Genomic DNA, 17969 nt, shown 5'->3' with positions numbered 1-17969 from the left:
ATAAGACCAAGGTTCCATCACTAAATATGTCACTTGTGACTTAAGTTAGATTTGAATGGGATAATAGTAAGAGTTAAAGAAAAGATGATGTAACAGAAGTACCATTTCATCTTTTTTGGTTGCACAAGGGTGTGCAAACTTTAAAATGGGGAGTGATGATGAGCTTCTCCATGGTAGTATTTCTATGCCTATCTTTGATACACCTTTTTCATATTTGTACTTTATAAACACTGTTTGGACATGATTAATATAAGAATATGGTTTATCAATTAATTTTTAATGGAATGTGTTGAATGATAAAGTGTGTTTTGTATTTAATTTTAGCTATTTTTTAATGATTTCATGGATATCAACGTGCTACCCTAACCCATGCTCCAACTAGGTCAAATCAAGAGAAGATTCCTACTCTAACATGACATCAATGAAAAGGGGGATTGTATCTCCTCATCCATTTCCAAAGGCTACAAAATATTTAAGGCACCACATCCAAACTAATCCATTTGAACTACTGACTAAAGAAAGGCAATATATCAAGTGATTTTATCTCTAAAACTAAGGGCCCTAATTATATGGATCCTAGAGACATAATACGTTCAATCAAAGAGTGATTGAAGGGTTGATTGATGCAACTTATTAGTATTAGTAGAATCTAGGGGATAACCCTAGAAAGCTTTTCGTTCTTGTTAAGTTATTGATGATATTGGTGAACTTGAACTTCCGTGAGGTGTCTTTATATTTTGAGTTAATATATTACGATTCAGTTTCCTTGAAGAAACATTGAACATGGCCCACTCACGACTAATCAAAGGACATCTATAGTTGTTATTTCATTTATTTTACTTTTAGTCCTAATGAGTTCATTTCATTCACATTTTATGTTGCACATCAATTTTTGCATTTCTTTTATCAACATTACATTTCATACATATGCATTTCCTTGGGTCATTTCCTTTAGTTTGCATCTTATTTTTTTTTATTGTACTTCCAATATATGTTGAGCATGAATTTATGCATTTCATGTTGCAACATCACAATTCATGCAATAACACTCTATTTCTTGTAGCATAATTTCCAACATAGTGTTTTAGATAATTTTATGGTGTTTTTCCAGATCATTAGAAGCACTATGTTAGCCATATATTACTTCAATATTAGTAATACTATCATTTTTTTTTTCATTATGGTTTATTTCATTCCAAGTGATAGAGAAGTGTACTATATGATTTGTTCTATTTTCGTTAGAATAACTTAGGTAAACATAACTCTATCTTTCAACACATTATTTCTCTATTTTGGATCAGTAACCTATATCCCCTCGCTTATATTTGTAGCCTTATGTTCTGCTTCGTGCAGTTTTGGACCTTATCTTTTCATTGTGAGGATATGCAAGGATTGGTCGCTAGATGACATGATCCCTTTAATTATGTTTTGCAACCTTCTCTTTAATTGGATTTTATCTCTCCTTTTTGTAATGTTGAACTGATTATTGGTTATTTTTACCTGTTGAAGTGACCTTTATAGTCATTCAATGGACATTATTTTCCTTTATAAATAGATGCATGTATGAATTTTACACATGCAGTGCAATGCAACACTCAATTTTGTACAAACCCTATCATGGCCCTACTCAAGGCAGACTTGTTCTCACAAAATTTCATAGAAATGAAAGGGGATTGTCATCTAAAGTTGTAAGTTGAAGAGTGCAACATTATTTTTGTTATTTGGCCCATCAAAAACACAAAGGAAAATGTTATCAAACATACTATTAAATCTTCCCTACCATAATTAAAGGTTCCTTCCATTGTAGCCAATTTCACTAATAAGTAAGTCAATACACACATTGCAATGATGATCTTTAGACAACATGCCCCATTCCCTCTCGACCATCCTCCAAAACCCAAGAAAGATATAACATATATTTCCCAATCATAATGTTGATAAACATTTTCATAAAAACATCAAGTTTAATAAACTAAATTCCATCCCTTTGAATACTTTATCCCTAAATAGTTGATATGGATATATAGACCAATTAATAGCTAGGACATGATATTGTAGGTCTGTGCAAAGACAATAAATCACTTCAATAATATCATATTAAAAAAAGGTGAAATATTGAACCATTGTCATTGAGTTGAGAGGCAATTTACAGGCTAGTATGGGGGAGATGTTGTAGTGTAACATTAAATCAATAAGAAGTTAGATCTAACATTAAATGGAAAAAATTAATGTTAACTCATTATAGGGGATATGTTGTAGTGAAGCATTAGATAAGTTGTTCTAGTAAAGTATTAGATCGAATAACAATAATAACAAGTGTAATATGCAACGTTGCTGCATAATACCTGCTTCTTATGTAAAAAGTAATTGTTAGCCACTTAAGATTAATTTAAATTTTTATAATGTTAAAAAGCTCCAAAACCATGTATATAGAAAATATGCTATATAGCAATCATAAACCTCAATTTAAGATAGACTTACATATAATATTATATTTATATCTCTTAAACTTAAATTATTGTTATTATTATTATTATGTAAAAAATTGTGTTAAAAATTATAAATATATAAATTTGAAATACAACATCAATATTTTTCATATAAAAAACATAACAAATAAATAAATTAAAAATTGTCTAAATAAACAAATTATATTTAAAAGGAAATCTAAATAGTTTATGCAAATAAATTAATTTAAATGAATATTGTAACTAAAGAATATGTTGTTATTTATTTTATATTAAATTCATTATCCAAATATTAATTAAAAAATTAAAAACTATCAAATTGAAAATAATATAATATAATATAATATATGAATGATTATAGCTTTTGTCTTGTATATTTTTATTAATAAAACTACATTGTAAAAATAAATATTAAAATGGATTTGATGAGTGTACTCTTTATTAACTGTTATGACACTTCGTTTGGTACTTCTTACAATGTTCCATAAATATTTAGATTTGGTAAGTGTATTTTTTATTAAATGTTATGACACTTGGTTGCATACAAGATTGTTTTGGTTTTTTGTTTTTTTAATAAAAAAATTATAACAATTCAATTTGAAACACCATGAAATTAAATTAGTGATTTCATGTAAGTGAGCAATCAAAAATATTCATTTTTTTTAATATTTAGTTTAATAATTTAATTTTTTCAAGACTTTAATGAACTTTATAAAATTTATTTAGAAATTTCAAAGCTAATTGAAAGTCAAGTTTTTTTTCTTTTGGACTAAAAACAAAAACAATAAAATATAATATTCGCTAATTAAAAAAGTAATAAAAAGTAAAAAGTAATAATAATAATAATAATAATAAATAATTTAGTTGAATTGAATTTCTTAGCAAATTTGATTTTATTAATAAAATTTTAAACAATTTCTTTGAAAAAAAATCATACTATACATATTACATTAAAAAAATAATGATGATTTATATTTGTAATCATAATATTTCAAAACTTCATGTTTAAATTTAGTTAATAAATATATTAAAACTTAATACTTACAATAATATCTCTTTATATGTGTTTAAATATGATTCATGCTATGCATATCACATTAAAAAATTAAATCATAAAGAAATTTTAAAACATGTCAAAGAAAAATGTCATATATATATATATATATATATATATATATATATATATACCTATCCAGTGTTGAGAGGGAGAAAATCTCTCAATATGAAAATTTTTCCACAAATTTTATACTCAAAAAAAAAATTGCATCTTGAGAAATATGATTTTTTTCAACACTTAGTAAATTAAGAATAAAAATAAATCTATATTTATTTAAAATTCTAAATGTTTCATTAAATACAATGAATTTCTTAAATTATTGAATAAAAAATAATATTCTAATTAATAAAGAGCGAAGACATAAACACAATATAACATAAATTTATTAAACATTTCAAAAATCAACACTTCTTGTAGCAAATATTATTTTGTTGTCCATATTATATATAAGTTAAAATATTTAAAATTCTAAATGTTTCATTTAAATTATTGAATAAAAAATAATATTCTAATTAATAAAGAGCGAAGACATAAACACAATATAATATAAATTTATTAAACATTTCAAAAATCAACACTTCAAAAATCAACACTTCAAATATTATCTTGTAGCAAATATTATTTTGTTGTCCATATTATATATAAGTTAAATAAAATATTTGAGTTTTTTATAATATTTAAATTAATTTTATAGAACATACCAACAAATTTGAAGCATTATGTCAAGCTTTGAGACAATAATTTGTTTTACATCTTAAATAATCTAAGTTTTTAACACATTATTAGTACTTGCCGCAGGCGCAGGCTAGGTAGGGACTGTAGGGACTATAGTAATCAATATGATGCTCACTAACATTACTTGAACTGTTTAAGATTATCAATAACTAAAGTTTTAAGACTCGTGACATATTTTTCATAGCGAAATTTTTTTCGCCATCTTATTTGGCCTCTTTCCGAGGCAGGGAGGCCAGGGAGGCCAAAACCATATGTTGTTTTCATGTTTCTTTGATATGTTTCGTTGTCATTTTCAATTGTGAAACTAACGTTGGCATTAACTCATTTCGATTACATGTTTGGGTTATTTAGATATGTTAGTAATATATATGTTAGGGACACACTGCATACAACCAGACCACCCGACCAGATACCACATGGCTACTGCATGTACTGCCCTTGTGTCTGTGATACCAGTTAACATTTCATTCCTTCCTGTATGTGATACCAGTTAACATTTCATTCCTTCCTGCAATAGTGGATTATGGTATCCTACGATATTATTGCACCCATTAAGAAAGCCTTTTGGGGTTTCTTTTCATTGCCCATTGCCCATTTTCATTTCCAGCTTCATTTCCCCTCACAAATTTCATCGCATGTAAAGCCAGCCAGATTTCATCGTATGTAAAGCCATCCAGACAACCAGAAGAGGGCTAAGTTAGATTTGGACGAAAGAAATACTAGTGTTCTGGTGTTCAGATAATTACCTTTAGGAAAATTGAGGGTAGATGTGGGTTGATCAGCTCCTAAAAAAATGATGTGGAAAATGAGTTCCTCGGGCAGGTCTTTCTTGGTTTTCCAAACCACCCATCCGAGTCCAGCATATACAAGTCCATATTTGTGCCCAGTTTCCTGCATCCTTCATGAATGGCCCGTCACACATGGTATCATCCATCCAGCCCTCTTCCAGTAGCTCGGACAGGCAATACCAGTCTGGTATGGTCTTTCGCTTCCAGCAACTGCAGGAACCACTGCCCACCTTGGCCGATTCTTCAATTAGTAATGGCCAAAGACACCTTGCTTCTCCTTGGGCAAACTCACTTTATGTCGCCTGTGAAGATCTAAGCGAAGATTTTCTCTTTGGCTCTCCTGTCAAAATGGTCAGGTTATTAGTCAGGCTCAGACTTTGCAGAGCACCTCCTAACCTATAAGCATTATACCTGCCATGCAACCTGGCCTATATTCCACCTTATTTCTCTGTTGCTCTTCGACCTGGCTTGGCTGGCTATTCTGCCCTGCTTCTGGTTTCCATCCTTCCATAAGTGGGATTTCCCAATACGCATGCATATGGGAATAGACAGGTACATGTGCATATGTTGTGTGGCAACATCATGAATGTAACCATGTGCTCTCTCCATCCGGTTGACCGTTGGGGAAGTTTAGGATATACAGAGAAAGGGATAGTAGAGAAATAAAATGCTTTGGTGCATTGTCTAGGTTATTATGGTCGCTGCGAGAATCATGCTATATCGCCATTTTAACCCTTCTCTGGTTTCAATCTGCCTGCTTGGGTTTCAATCTACCTAATCGCAAATGTTAGCCTGATGCAGCGTTAGGTGGCCTGCTTTAGATCTTGCATGCTATGTTACGGAGACAGAGGTGTAATGTTAGGTGGCTTTCTTTAGATCTTGCATGTTATGCTACGGAGAGAGATGTGTAAAGCACATGGCCCTCATGTAGGGCCCACAAGGTGGATCAATGTTCCAATTTTCATTTTTATTCTTATTGAAATAATTGGAATTTATTATCTTTATTTTAAATTTGAACTTATTATACAATTTGCAGGGATTGTCCTATTTCATATTCTAACCAGCATGGAGTTCATATGTTTATAAATATCCTCTCCTCTGCCCTTAACCAAAGGTTGTACGTGAGGTTTTGCAGAGAGAGGGAATTCATGGAGCTGGGCACTAACAACTTCATTGTGCACAAGTAGTTCTTGGATTTTCAAAAGCCCTTTAACCAGTTTCATGCATTTATTTTCAACAATATATACAGGTTTAGCATTTAGGATCATTAGGATTTTACTAATGGAGCGTGCGTTGTGCACAGGTAGTTCTTGGATTTTCAAAAGTCCTTTAACTAGTTTCATGCATTCATTTTCAGCAATATACAAGTTTAGCATTTAGGATCATTAGGATTTTAATAATGAAGCATACGTCTACTAAGATCCTCGATTTGAATTCCAACCAGCAACCCTTTTCAAATGAATACGATGCCTCTTTAACAAGCCCAAGTTTGGTGGCCTCTGCAACAAACCCTAATTTCATTAGAGGAATTAGTTTAAACCAAGATAGTAGCTTGAAACCCTCCATTGGAAATAAAAATTCAAATGTGACTGAAGATAGTCAGGATTGTTTAATGGGTACTCAAGGAGAGAATGTGGAGCCCACCACAACACTTGCCTTGGGTGCTAAGGGAGGGATATCTACTGATCTCAATGAAATTAGTACAGAGCTTGTGGAAAATTCCATGCCCATTGAGAACAGTAAAGTAAGAGAAGCTGAAACTAGAGCAGTGCCAATTGTTGGTTTCGATGGTGGTTCAGTTGAGCTTGGAGGAACACCTTCAAGGCTTACGAGAGCAAAATGGAGGAACGCCTTCAAGGCTTACAAGGACGCTGCAGAACAATATGCATTCATTACTCTTGGAGGAATTTCAAAGCGATGTTTAATTCCCGGTTGGCGGTTTGGACTCAGAATATGTTTCTTATTTTAACATAGGTTCTACCAAAAAATAGCAAGGATTGAAGACTACTGAAGGACAGATCTCATTTTGAAAGTCTCGTCTCTGAAGAGTTTTCCTTCTTAGAGATAGGCACTCTGTAAAACTACTTTTTAAACATTTTTATTTTCTTCTCTTCTTATGTACATGCTTTCCATATTCTGAAAGCATAGTCCAGTTAGGTCTATATCAAGTATATGAACGGAATAAAAGTGGTGAGGGAAAATTTCTTGTTCTCTGAAACAATTCAAAATATTTGTATTTTATTAATTTAATAATGCATTCATACCTCATCTAATTGGATTGCAGTGTCTATCATCTTATTTATCTCTCATCATCATATTTATAAATAAAGAAATGGCTTTACTTTGCTGACTGTTTTTCTTCATCTTACTTTGCTGACTGTTTTTCTTCATCTCAAATGTATATAGTGGACTTTTTGCCATAAAATTAACTGGAATTCATCCTCTGCATTTATATCCCATTTTCTATCTATGTACACTGGCTATGGCATTGATGTTTGAAATTCGTAATCATGCCATTGGAAGAGTGCAAATGTTGTTTCCTAGTCCTTTTTCTAGACATGGCACCTGAATTTTCTCTTAGGGTTCTGCACAGTGCCTGATGCTTAGTGGTGCAGAAGGAAAAATGAATCTTTGAGTGTATGGAAGTAGTTGAGAAGAGAAATTCAGAAGAAAATATATATATATATATATATATATATATATATATTAAATGATGAATAACTTCTCTGTTTGGATGATATATCCAGGAAGGAGTCGAGATGCTCATGAACATAACTCCTCATCCTACAACCATTGGGCAGGTTTGGTTTTCTCTCTTTTTTGATCTATTATTTTTTAGTAATACTATTTAATAACTTCACCTGCATTCTTTTATTCCAGGATTTGATAATTTAAATCCTTCAGTTGTTAGGCATGCTAATGACCTTAGTTCCAGTTTTGTTTCTTTTAACTGAAAAATCTATGCATTAGAAAACCTAAGCCATTTGGGCTTTTAAAGCTTGATAATCAGATTTTGATGAAGTGATCAATAACATTTTAGGTTTTATATATCTCTTCCCCTTTCTTTTATTGTCTTCCTATTGCTTCATTTACTATTTATTCTTTGTCTTCTCCCATGTTTACATTAGTGTTGTTCTTCTATTATTTCAGTTTCCTTCATTTCAAAGAATTGAGTGTGATGTGAGCTATGAATTCATATCCTCTATTCTCTTGTAGCTGTACCCTTTGTTTCTTTTGTTATGTCATTATACACTTTCAACATTGAAGCTCCAACTATAAATACATTTCATCTCAGGTGCAGTGCACTTATTGGAATGATTGTTCACATTCACATTTCTTTCTTGATTTTAAAAGGAATCCTTAAACAAGGTTATGCATTTTCATGATTGATGTCTGTATTTAGTTCTACTGTTCAACTCATGTTAAGAAGAAAATTTCAAATCAGTTTCATGTTTTTAACTGGCATGGAAATTGTGTATTCTTGCGACAACAGGTTGTTGTTCCAAGTATTTTACGAGACATCAGCCAAGAATTTTTTGAGCAAACATTACACTTATTGGAAACATTAGCAGGAATTTTCTACAATCCAATCTAGAAAATCAACTCTCTATGGTGTCACTCAAGGCCAAGGGGATCTATGTTTATCATGGTAATTAAAAGGAAACCCATCTAGATTTTATTGTTGTTAGCTAATATGTATCAGCAATAGTCTAATTCAGATCAAACTATCTTTTTAGTAGCATGGTTTCAAGTTCCAGTAATAAAGGAAAACTAGGGGTTCTTATTTTGATAGGTTACAGGTTGTGGGCTGAAGGTTGGATGTCTAAAGGTTCAAGGTTACAAGTTACATACTTCTTTCTAAGAGACTTGTTGGACTTGGAAAAAGAGAGGCTCATGTTGAAAGGCTCTTGGCTTAAAGCTAATGGCTTCTGACAGAACCCAAGCTAGGCGAGGATGGACGAAGTTTATCAATAGTGTGTACTAATCTTAATGGGGAAGTGAAATTTTCAGTCATATGGTTGGGTTCTCTCTCTAAGATTACCACCATTTCTTATTGGATTCGAGATGATCGGGTGGGCATAGCAAATCTGAATAGGATGTGTCTACCATTCATATATCCTTTGATTCCTTCTTTTGAGACAGTGATTAGTTGGATCATGGTGAGGAACGGATTGCTAGGATCATAAAGATTTGTTATAAATATAAATTCCCTTCCTCTTTGGTTTATGAACACAATTTTTAAGCTTGTTCCTACATTAATAGGTGAAGATAAATATATCAGCCCTTAAAGACATCAAGAATGACATGGATTTTTCTTCAGCATTAGTTAAGGAAGAACCAGTGGTGGTACTACCAGGTATTTGCAACACATTTTCCTCTAGCAGTGTGCACACAATAAAGCTTGCTAGACAACACTTGGGTCGACACCTACTTGGCATTGATAGATTGTTGGGCAAGAAAACATAAACTAATGGAGTGTATATGCTCATTAAGTAACCAACTTAGATATGGCTTCCAAATGTATGTCTTCAAAATATTATGATATTGGCTCCTTCTGACTATCCGAGACAATATGTCTCACTCTCTCCTTTCTTCTGTTGTATGCTTGTATCATATATTATACTGTGATTTGTTATCATTTTTCTGTCTTGTCTTTGAAGTTAGTTTTGCATCTGTAATCAGTGGTTCTCAAGCAGGTCTTAAAATTAGCATCTTGGTTACTGGTTTTCCTAATTCTTTAATGTCATTAGTTGTTGAAGAGAACTGTTTTCTGTTATCTGGTACATGGAGTTTATGTTGCTCTAGATGGGGTGTCTAAAAGAAATTCTTCATCATCGACCTAGTTGCTATTGCATAGTTTACATATTCAGTCCTAGGGTGATTTTTGACATGCCATATGGGCAGCATGTTGCTTTTAGATTTCTGTAGCATGTAGGTTTGGATTCATGCTAATGAAATTGTATGAATTCTACTCTGTTCGAAGTTATATTGCAAACCAACAATTTGAAAACAATGTATAATTTGCAGAGCTCTCATTGAGGGAGACTTTGCACAAATGCCTCAAGCAATAAAATGGCTGAGATGGGAAAACTGCCCACTGAGCGGAAAGACATGAAGAAGCTGCAGCAGGTTTGGAGAATACAACAGATTCCGGTAACAAAAAGTATATTATGCCATCTACAAATGAGGAACAAGCAAGTTCTTATTGCACGTTGAAAGAGCAATGGTTTTCTGTTAGGGATCTGGTATGGGGTCATGAACTCAAATGTTATATGCGAGGACACTGCTTTAAGGTCTGACATGGTAAGACAAGCTGCATGGAGTCTATTGGTGAAAGTTCCTTTGGCTCTGGTTGACCCCTCGTCACTACTTTCTCTGCAGCCACCCTTGCCCCAAGCCAGACCTTCAGCATTTATGGCATTTCGAGGAGAAGCACCAAGCCAGACCTTCAACATTTCTGGCATTTGCAGGAGACACATCAGTACTTTCTCTGCTAACTTCTGCTTGGAAAAATCTCTCTCATTTCCCTTGGATTGATAATCTATATGGACCACACACATCCTAGCCTTACACATAACCATTTTTGGTTTAGATAAATGGCATTCGCCATTGGTAACCATTTTTGGTTTAGATAAATGGCATTCGCCATTGGTATTGAGATGATATTTTAGAGTTTACGGTTATGTGTTTTTATGCCTTTAGAACTAGTTGCAAGAACTTTTGTGTAAAAATGGCAGTTGTAACAGACTTTTTTGTGGTATATTTTTCACAAACACACTTTTTCATTTTTCATGTGTCCATCTAGTATTAACATATTTTATTAAATATATTCACTTCATTTTTTGCTTGAAGAATAAGTTGTATATATGATAAGTCTTTTGAACAGAAACCTGGTAGCCTAGAATAATTCTTGTTAATTAATGGTCAAACTTCAGGGGATTCAAGGGAACTTCTGTTATTAGACTACCAAATAGGTTCATAAGAATATGATTGTGAGTTTGGGTTACAGTGAAGCTGAGCATTTAAGTTAGGCGTCAATTTCTGCAAATGGACGTCGTGTATATAACTCTGAATGCTTTGCACTAATTTCATAGTCATACACTATTTTACAGGCAACACTATTCTCTCCCGTTTTTGGAAAAATGTTCAAAGCCTTGTGGTTATGCTACATAATGGTGGTACCAACATTTTTCATGGTGGCAATATCATGCTACTCTGCAACCGAGCAACTAGAAACGTATTCAACAACTTTTCCCTTATTGGAGAGCCTCTCTTGTTCCTAATTGGATGCTCTTCACAACCAATGTTTGCATTATCTTCCAATTATTTGCAATTTCCTTGGTATATAACATTCTATATATTAATTTACACTTTCAATCAAAATTCAATGAGAAACCCATGTTTAAGGTATATTTGCATTTCACCTTTGAAGTTTTGGAGGGGAAATAGGGAGGTGCGAGCAATGGAAAGTTTTCTCCACGTAATCTCATATCATAATTATTGTTACGCTTAGTATAAGTAAGTGTTGGCTACTGTGATTGCAACAATGCCACCATTTTTGGCAAACATAAGAGGTTGATCATGGGATGGATCCTATTACTGCTATACTCACTGGACCTGCTAATCTCCATTGCCAACCATCCATGTCAACTAAGGTTTCAGGTAAGGAGCTTTCTGCTCTCCTACTATGTTGTTCGGCATGTTAGGTTTTGCTTACATGCTTGGTGTACTAGCTCATTGTTTCATTTGGGCAGGTGAGATTTGTTTTCGTACTTTTGTTAATGTTATTTGTTTGTGCTATGTGTTTTCAGTTTTAGGATTTGTTCCACTTCGAAATCTATCTATCAAGCTTGATACCTTGAATTGTTTTGCATTGTGGTGAATTGGTTTGTGTTTGGAGGCCAATTTAGTCTACTATTGTAACTGGGTTGTTTTGTTTCTTTTTCATTTTGTCTTCTTCATTCCATTTTACTACCAAGACTGTTGGATTTTCTTGGATTTACCTTTTAGCCTTTTTGGGTTCCATTGTGCGGAAAATATTTATTAAACTCTAAAAATGAAAAGTTAAAACCACTTCATTCTGGATCAACTAGATCCAGTATTCTTGTTTTTCTTTGATTTTGAGTGGGCTTTGTCTATTTTGGCATTCGGTTGCTTGTATTTTTGGCTTCTCTTGAGAATAAATATCTACAAGAAGAAAAAAAAAAGGACTCTTTTATTCCATTGCAGCACCAGGGTTGTTGTTTTTCACATTTGATCTTTTAAATGATTCACAAGGATTCTTTATGTAATTGTTCTAGGTTTTTATATTACTCTTTGTAATTAGGTTCATATTTACCATTTTCCCATTATACAATTGGTTTATTTTGGTTTAGGTTCCCCTATTCAGTTCATGTGGGCTATTAGTTTCTTGTGCCATTTATTGCACTTGTGCTACTATTTTATTCATTTTAGGATGGTCTTGCAGTAAGAATATCGAGACTTAAATGCCATCTATAATTCAATACCCAAACCAGTCTCTTTTTCAGAGAACTTGACTGGCCGAAAGAGAAAGAAATTAAGGATTCTAATCAATGTTGACTGCTAATAAGCATTGTATGAAACAAGTGGTGACAAACTACCAGGTGGGTCAAGGGACTGACCTTGCAACCACCACATTTGTGGTAGCGCTACATACATTCCAAGGGTTCTTATTACTACAACTCCCAGCTAATCACTTAGACAAAACCGAGGCAAAAAAGGCTTCTCTTACGTTATGGTAAAACAAAATGAGTTTTGTGGGCAACTTGTCATCTGCTGGATTCATTTTATCTACTGTATTAACAGCTCCAGAAACAATTCCTATGCTTCATTCTATTGGAATCAAAGTGTCTGCGTTTGATGCTCTAATTTGCAGTAATGGGAGCCAACTCAATGCTGAAGCATCTAATTTCCACTGCTTGGCATGTCATGGCATATCAAGTCAAGAAGCTATCCACTGTAAGTGTCAATTGTAGATATCATTTTCAATGACTAGTATATGTTCTATATCCAGAAAAACAATGGTTTTTTATTTAGGCACTTCTTTACTTCTTCCAATTTCATACAAGTTTATGAAATGTATCTATATAGATTTTTAACATTTTACTTGGGTATTATTTTGCCAGGCTCCCAAAGCAGACTAGTTTATGAAATTTATTCGTATAAACTGCAACATATAATGTTCTTTTACATGCGCTGAGAGACTCTGGATACTTCCAGGATACTTCCTGCTCAAGGCAGGGACTAGCTACCATGCAACATCTCTTGGTTTTTTTGAAGCCTTATGTCAAGCTTCGAGACAATAATTTGTTTTAAATCTTAAATAATCTTAAGTTTTTAACACTGCGTTATTTTTTTTTTGCATTTTACATGATCTAAGTTTTTGAGCTATGCACTATTGATTTTGAGATCATTAAATACATGTCAATTGGAATAAATACATATAAATATTCATACTTCCATGTATGGATTATATTATATCGGTTAGTATGCAAACTACTAGCTTATGACCCCTTGCTTACATTTCCTTTAAACTCTATTGCATTTTTAATTGTAATAGACATTGATCCTTTTTAGCTACAAATGAGAGTTTCCATAGTATGAACTTGAGGAACCAATCTCCTACTCATCACATATGACTTCCTAGAACTTAGCCCCTGTCTAGCTCTTGTAGTATTGTAGGTGCATAACATTTTCTAATTATTTATAAGTAGAACTTCGGCGTAAATCACATAAAGAGAGACATTTGTCGATGCGTTTCGAACCAACCAGTGTGGCTCATCATCAGGACAAGTTGAAGAAACAGATCCAGCTTTGCATGCTAAATAGTCTGAGCAGAGCCTCTAACGACTATCTTGATCAACGGCTAATTTTGACTTAGGGACTGCAGTCAAAAAGTCAAAATGATAATTTAAAGGGAGTTAGTTAGATTATATAAGAAAGAGATGATGATTACGCTATTAGTTTAATAAAAAACCGTGACTTGTATGTGATCCAGGTGGATATTGGTGGCCACCTGCCAAGTCCACCTGGACCCCCACCATTGTCTTTCTCAGCATTTTCAGTTTCCTTAATTGTAGCACAACTTACTATTTTTAGCAGTTTTTCGGGTCCTGAACTTTCGGAGCCGTTTTGAGGCCCTAAACGACGTTTTTTGGGGAATCCGGGGGCAACATGGATCCATGGAATGGACCGATGTTGCTCGTTCCAACAATGGTAGTACTCAGATAGATCTTTCTAACGAGCTATTGTATGCGTCAAACGGAGATCATATGCCAAAGTTACGACCCCGGGAAGTTGATGTACCAATTTACCCCAAACGGGGCCCACAGTTTGGTGTTTCATCTCCTAGGGTTAGGTTTTGGAATGTTAAGGGTTTTCCATTGTTTCTCAACAATAAATAGGCCTTCGAGCCTCATTGTAACACAGTTCAGAGGCATGTAGCCATCACATCTCTTCTCAGAGATAAGCTACCATCGCCCTAGCTGGTTTATTTCCATTTCTGGTTGTAAGCATATTTCAGTATTTTCCATTAATGAAATGAAGTATTATTTCCGCTGCATTTTTGTGTATATGGTTATCTCTGTAATTTGTTGCGTTCCTGTTTAAATCCGAATCAGTATGGGAGTTAGTTAAATTAAGGACCTGACTTATATATATATATATATATAGATATATAGATACTAAATATATTAAATAAATATATAAATAAAAGTTAGTTAGATTAAGGACCTGACTTTTATATATATATATATATTAAATATATAAATAAAAGTTAGTTGAAAGGTATGATTTAAAAATAAATTAAGGGGAATTAGTTATGATAAAGACCAATATAAAATTAAAAGTTAGTTGAAAGGTATAATTTAAAAATAAATTAAGGGGAATTAGTTATAATAAAGACCAATATATATATATAAATATATAAGAGGTAGGTTAGTTAGTTATAATTACTAGAAACTTAGAAAAGAAATAATATTATTTTATATGGTGATTACTTATTGGTTGGTTAAATTTATTATTATTATTATTATTATTATTATTATTATTATTTATTTTTTAATTGGAAATTAGTTCGATAAAGGAACTTATTTTCATAAATATATTAATAAGATAATTTAAGGTGATGGTTGTAGTAATTACTAATATGTTAAAATAAGATGGAAAAATAACTAAAAAAATAAAACTAATTAAGAATGTGGAAAAAAAACAATAAATAAATAAAATAAAAATAAAAAATAAAAATAAAAAAAATAAAAATAAAAATAAAAAATAAAATAAAATAAAAATAAAAATAAATAAATAATAATAATAATAATAATAAATAATAAATAATAAATAAAAATAAAAACAAAATAAAATAAATAAATAATAAAATTTAAAAAAAAATAAAAATAAATAATATTTACGATCAAATTAATAATATTAACGATCATATTTATATAATAGTTACGATCATAATCATCAAATAAAAATCTATCACGAAGAAGTAAAGAGAAAGAGCGTCTAAAAAGGAGGAGGAGGACCGAAAAAGGCCTGAAAACAAGAAGGACAAACCATAACGAAAGCAAAGAAGATGAAAAAGGAGAGGGGGAGGGCGGGGGGGGGGTGGGGCGAAGGGCGGAAGAGAAAGACTAGGATGAAAGGGTGGGGATCCAACATCTACTAATCTTCCATCCGTCATCTCTATTGAGATTGTTTGGCCTTCTTTCAATCTCAATAGCCTCCCTGAATTTACGATGATGGAATTGAGCAACTTTGGCGACAACCTTGACCTCCGCTATACACACCTGATGCTTGGTCTTTTCAACATGCTCCGCCAATGCTGAAGACTTGGATCTCCCATATCTTAGGTCAGCTGCATGTCCGTTGATCCTTTGATGGATGGAGCACCCTGTTTCCCCAATATAGGGGGTCCCACAAGAACAAGGGATCAGGTAGACACCCTTCATGTCCTTAGGGTTAATGGGATCTTTTACCGATCGGAGGGAATTGCGAATGGTGTTAAGGGGCCTAAAGGTTGAGGGAATCTCATACCTCTTAAGGATCCGAGCAATCTTGTCTGTGGTTCCTTGGACATAGGGAAGATGGACACCTAGACGACGCTCTTTAGGCTCTTTCTTAATTAACGCATTTTTAGAGGCTTTTCGGAAAGCCTTCTGACCTAGGCGCCTACTATATCCATTCTCCACAAAGACATCAAGGAGATGGGATCTCTCCTTATCAAAGCTCTCACTATCAGAAATCCTAAGGGCACGAGTAGCGAGGGTGTTAAGAACACCCATCTTCTGAGCAGGGAAATGATGGGAATCAGCATGAAGATACTGCTCAGTATGCGTTTTCTTTCGGAACACAGAGTGTGAGAGATAGCCATCCTTATTCTTGGATATAAGAATATCCAGGAAAGGGAGGCAACCATTGACCTCTTTTTCCATGGTGAACTTAATGGCAGAGGACTGGCTGTTGAGGTGATTAAAGAAGTGTTCCAGCTCCTCTGGGCCATGGGGCCAGATGACATTAGTGTCATCTACATACCTTTTCCAAAGCTTGGGAAGGAGATGAGCCGAGGCTAAAGCTTTGGCTTCGAAATCTTCCATAAAAAGATTCGCAACAATAGGGGAAAGAGGGGAACCCATGGCAACACCACAAGTCTGTTCAAAGAACTCACCCTCAAAAGAGAAGAACGTGGAAGTGAGACAGATCTCCACCAGATGAGCGGTATCGGGATCTGTTAGGCGAAAGATCACTTCCAAGGCCTCCTTTATAGGGATGCAAGTATAAAGGGAGACCACATCAAAGCTGACGAGAAAGTCCTCAGGGCTAAGCTTAATATCCTTAAGCTCGTTAACGAAGGATGCAGAGTCTTTCACGAAGGACTCAGTGCGGCCAACCAGGGGCTTAAGTTTGAGGGCAAGGAACTTAGCCAGAAGATAGGTTGGACCACCAATGGTGTTGACGATAGGCCTCAGAGGAGCCCCTTCCTTGTGAATCTTCGGTAACCCATAGATCCTAGGAGCAATGGGATTGCTTTCAATGAGCTTGTGGCATAGGGAACTCACCGAGTTATTCGATTTGATGGCAAGAGCCACTGTCCTAGAAATCTTCTTTAGAGGGTTCTTGGGCAGTTTTTTATAACTGCCGCTATTGTGAAGATGATCTAACATCTTCCTACGGTAATCATCCTTGTTAAGGATGACCGTAGCTCCTCCTTTGTCCGCCTTCAGAACAACAATATCTTTGTTCTGATTAAGGGATTTTAGGGCATAGAATTCCTCATTGCTAAGGTTCTTCCGAGGGGGCTTAGCCTTTCTAAGGACGACAGCACAATCCTGCCTAATATTGTCCTTAATCTTATCCAGAAGATCTCTAATCCTGTACTCCACGTCGCAAATAATGTCATCCACCGGGATATTTCTAGGGGCAAGGGCAAAGTTTAAACGCTTGCTTAAAAGGCTAAAAACAGAAGGGGAGAAAGAGAAGCTAGAAAGGTTAATAACTTTATTATTCCCGGAAGAAGGGGGAAGAATAACAGGATCCCCACCAAAAACCTTATTGTTAAGGTTATCAGAAACATGGTTGTTAATGCATATGCAATTAAGAACTTGTTGACTTTATAAAGAAATTTTTTCCCTATTTCATATAGGTTTTTAATATTAATTTTAGAACAACTATATAATGCATTTTTTTAATTATTTTAAATTGGTTTTTATTGCTAAATCATAATAATACAATATTTTGTTTCTATGATTAAACATCATAAATGAAATTACCTAGTTTTAAAGTTATAACTACAACTATGGTAAGAAAACTATAACTATGAATACTTGTGTCTTAATTTTCAGAGGTGTTCATAAGTTAATTGAGTAATTAGAAAGTGTTTTACAATACTTTTGGGATAAA

At 33.6% G+C, this 17969-nt stretch overlaps 1 pseudogene; it reads right to left on the bottom strand.

Moving 5' to 3' along the window:
• LOC149227675 (phytochrome-like) overlaps positions 1 to 5559 on the bottom strand; it is a 31857-nt pseudogene extending 26298 nt beyond the window's left edge.
• Between the last annotated feature and the right edge of the window lie 12410 nt (positions 5560 to 17969).

The sequence above is a fragment of the Pinus tabuliformis genome, chromosome J (assembly GCF_031772625.1).
Source record: "Pinus tabuliformis cultivar Carrire ecotype Pingquan chromosome J, CPIR1, whole genome shotgun sequence".
NCBI lineage: Eukaryota > Viridiplantae > Streptophyta > Pinopsida > Pinales > Pinaceae > Pinus > Pinus tabuliformis.
The sequence above is the reverse complement of the archived record's forward strand: the minus strand, read 5'-3'. Positions and strand labels throughout refer to the sequence as shown.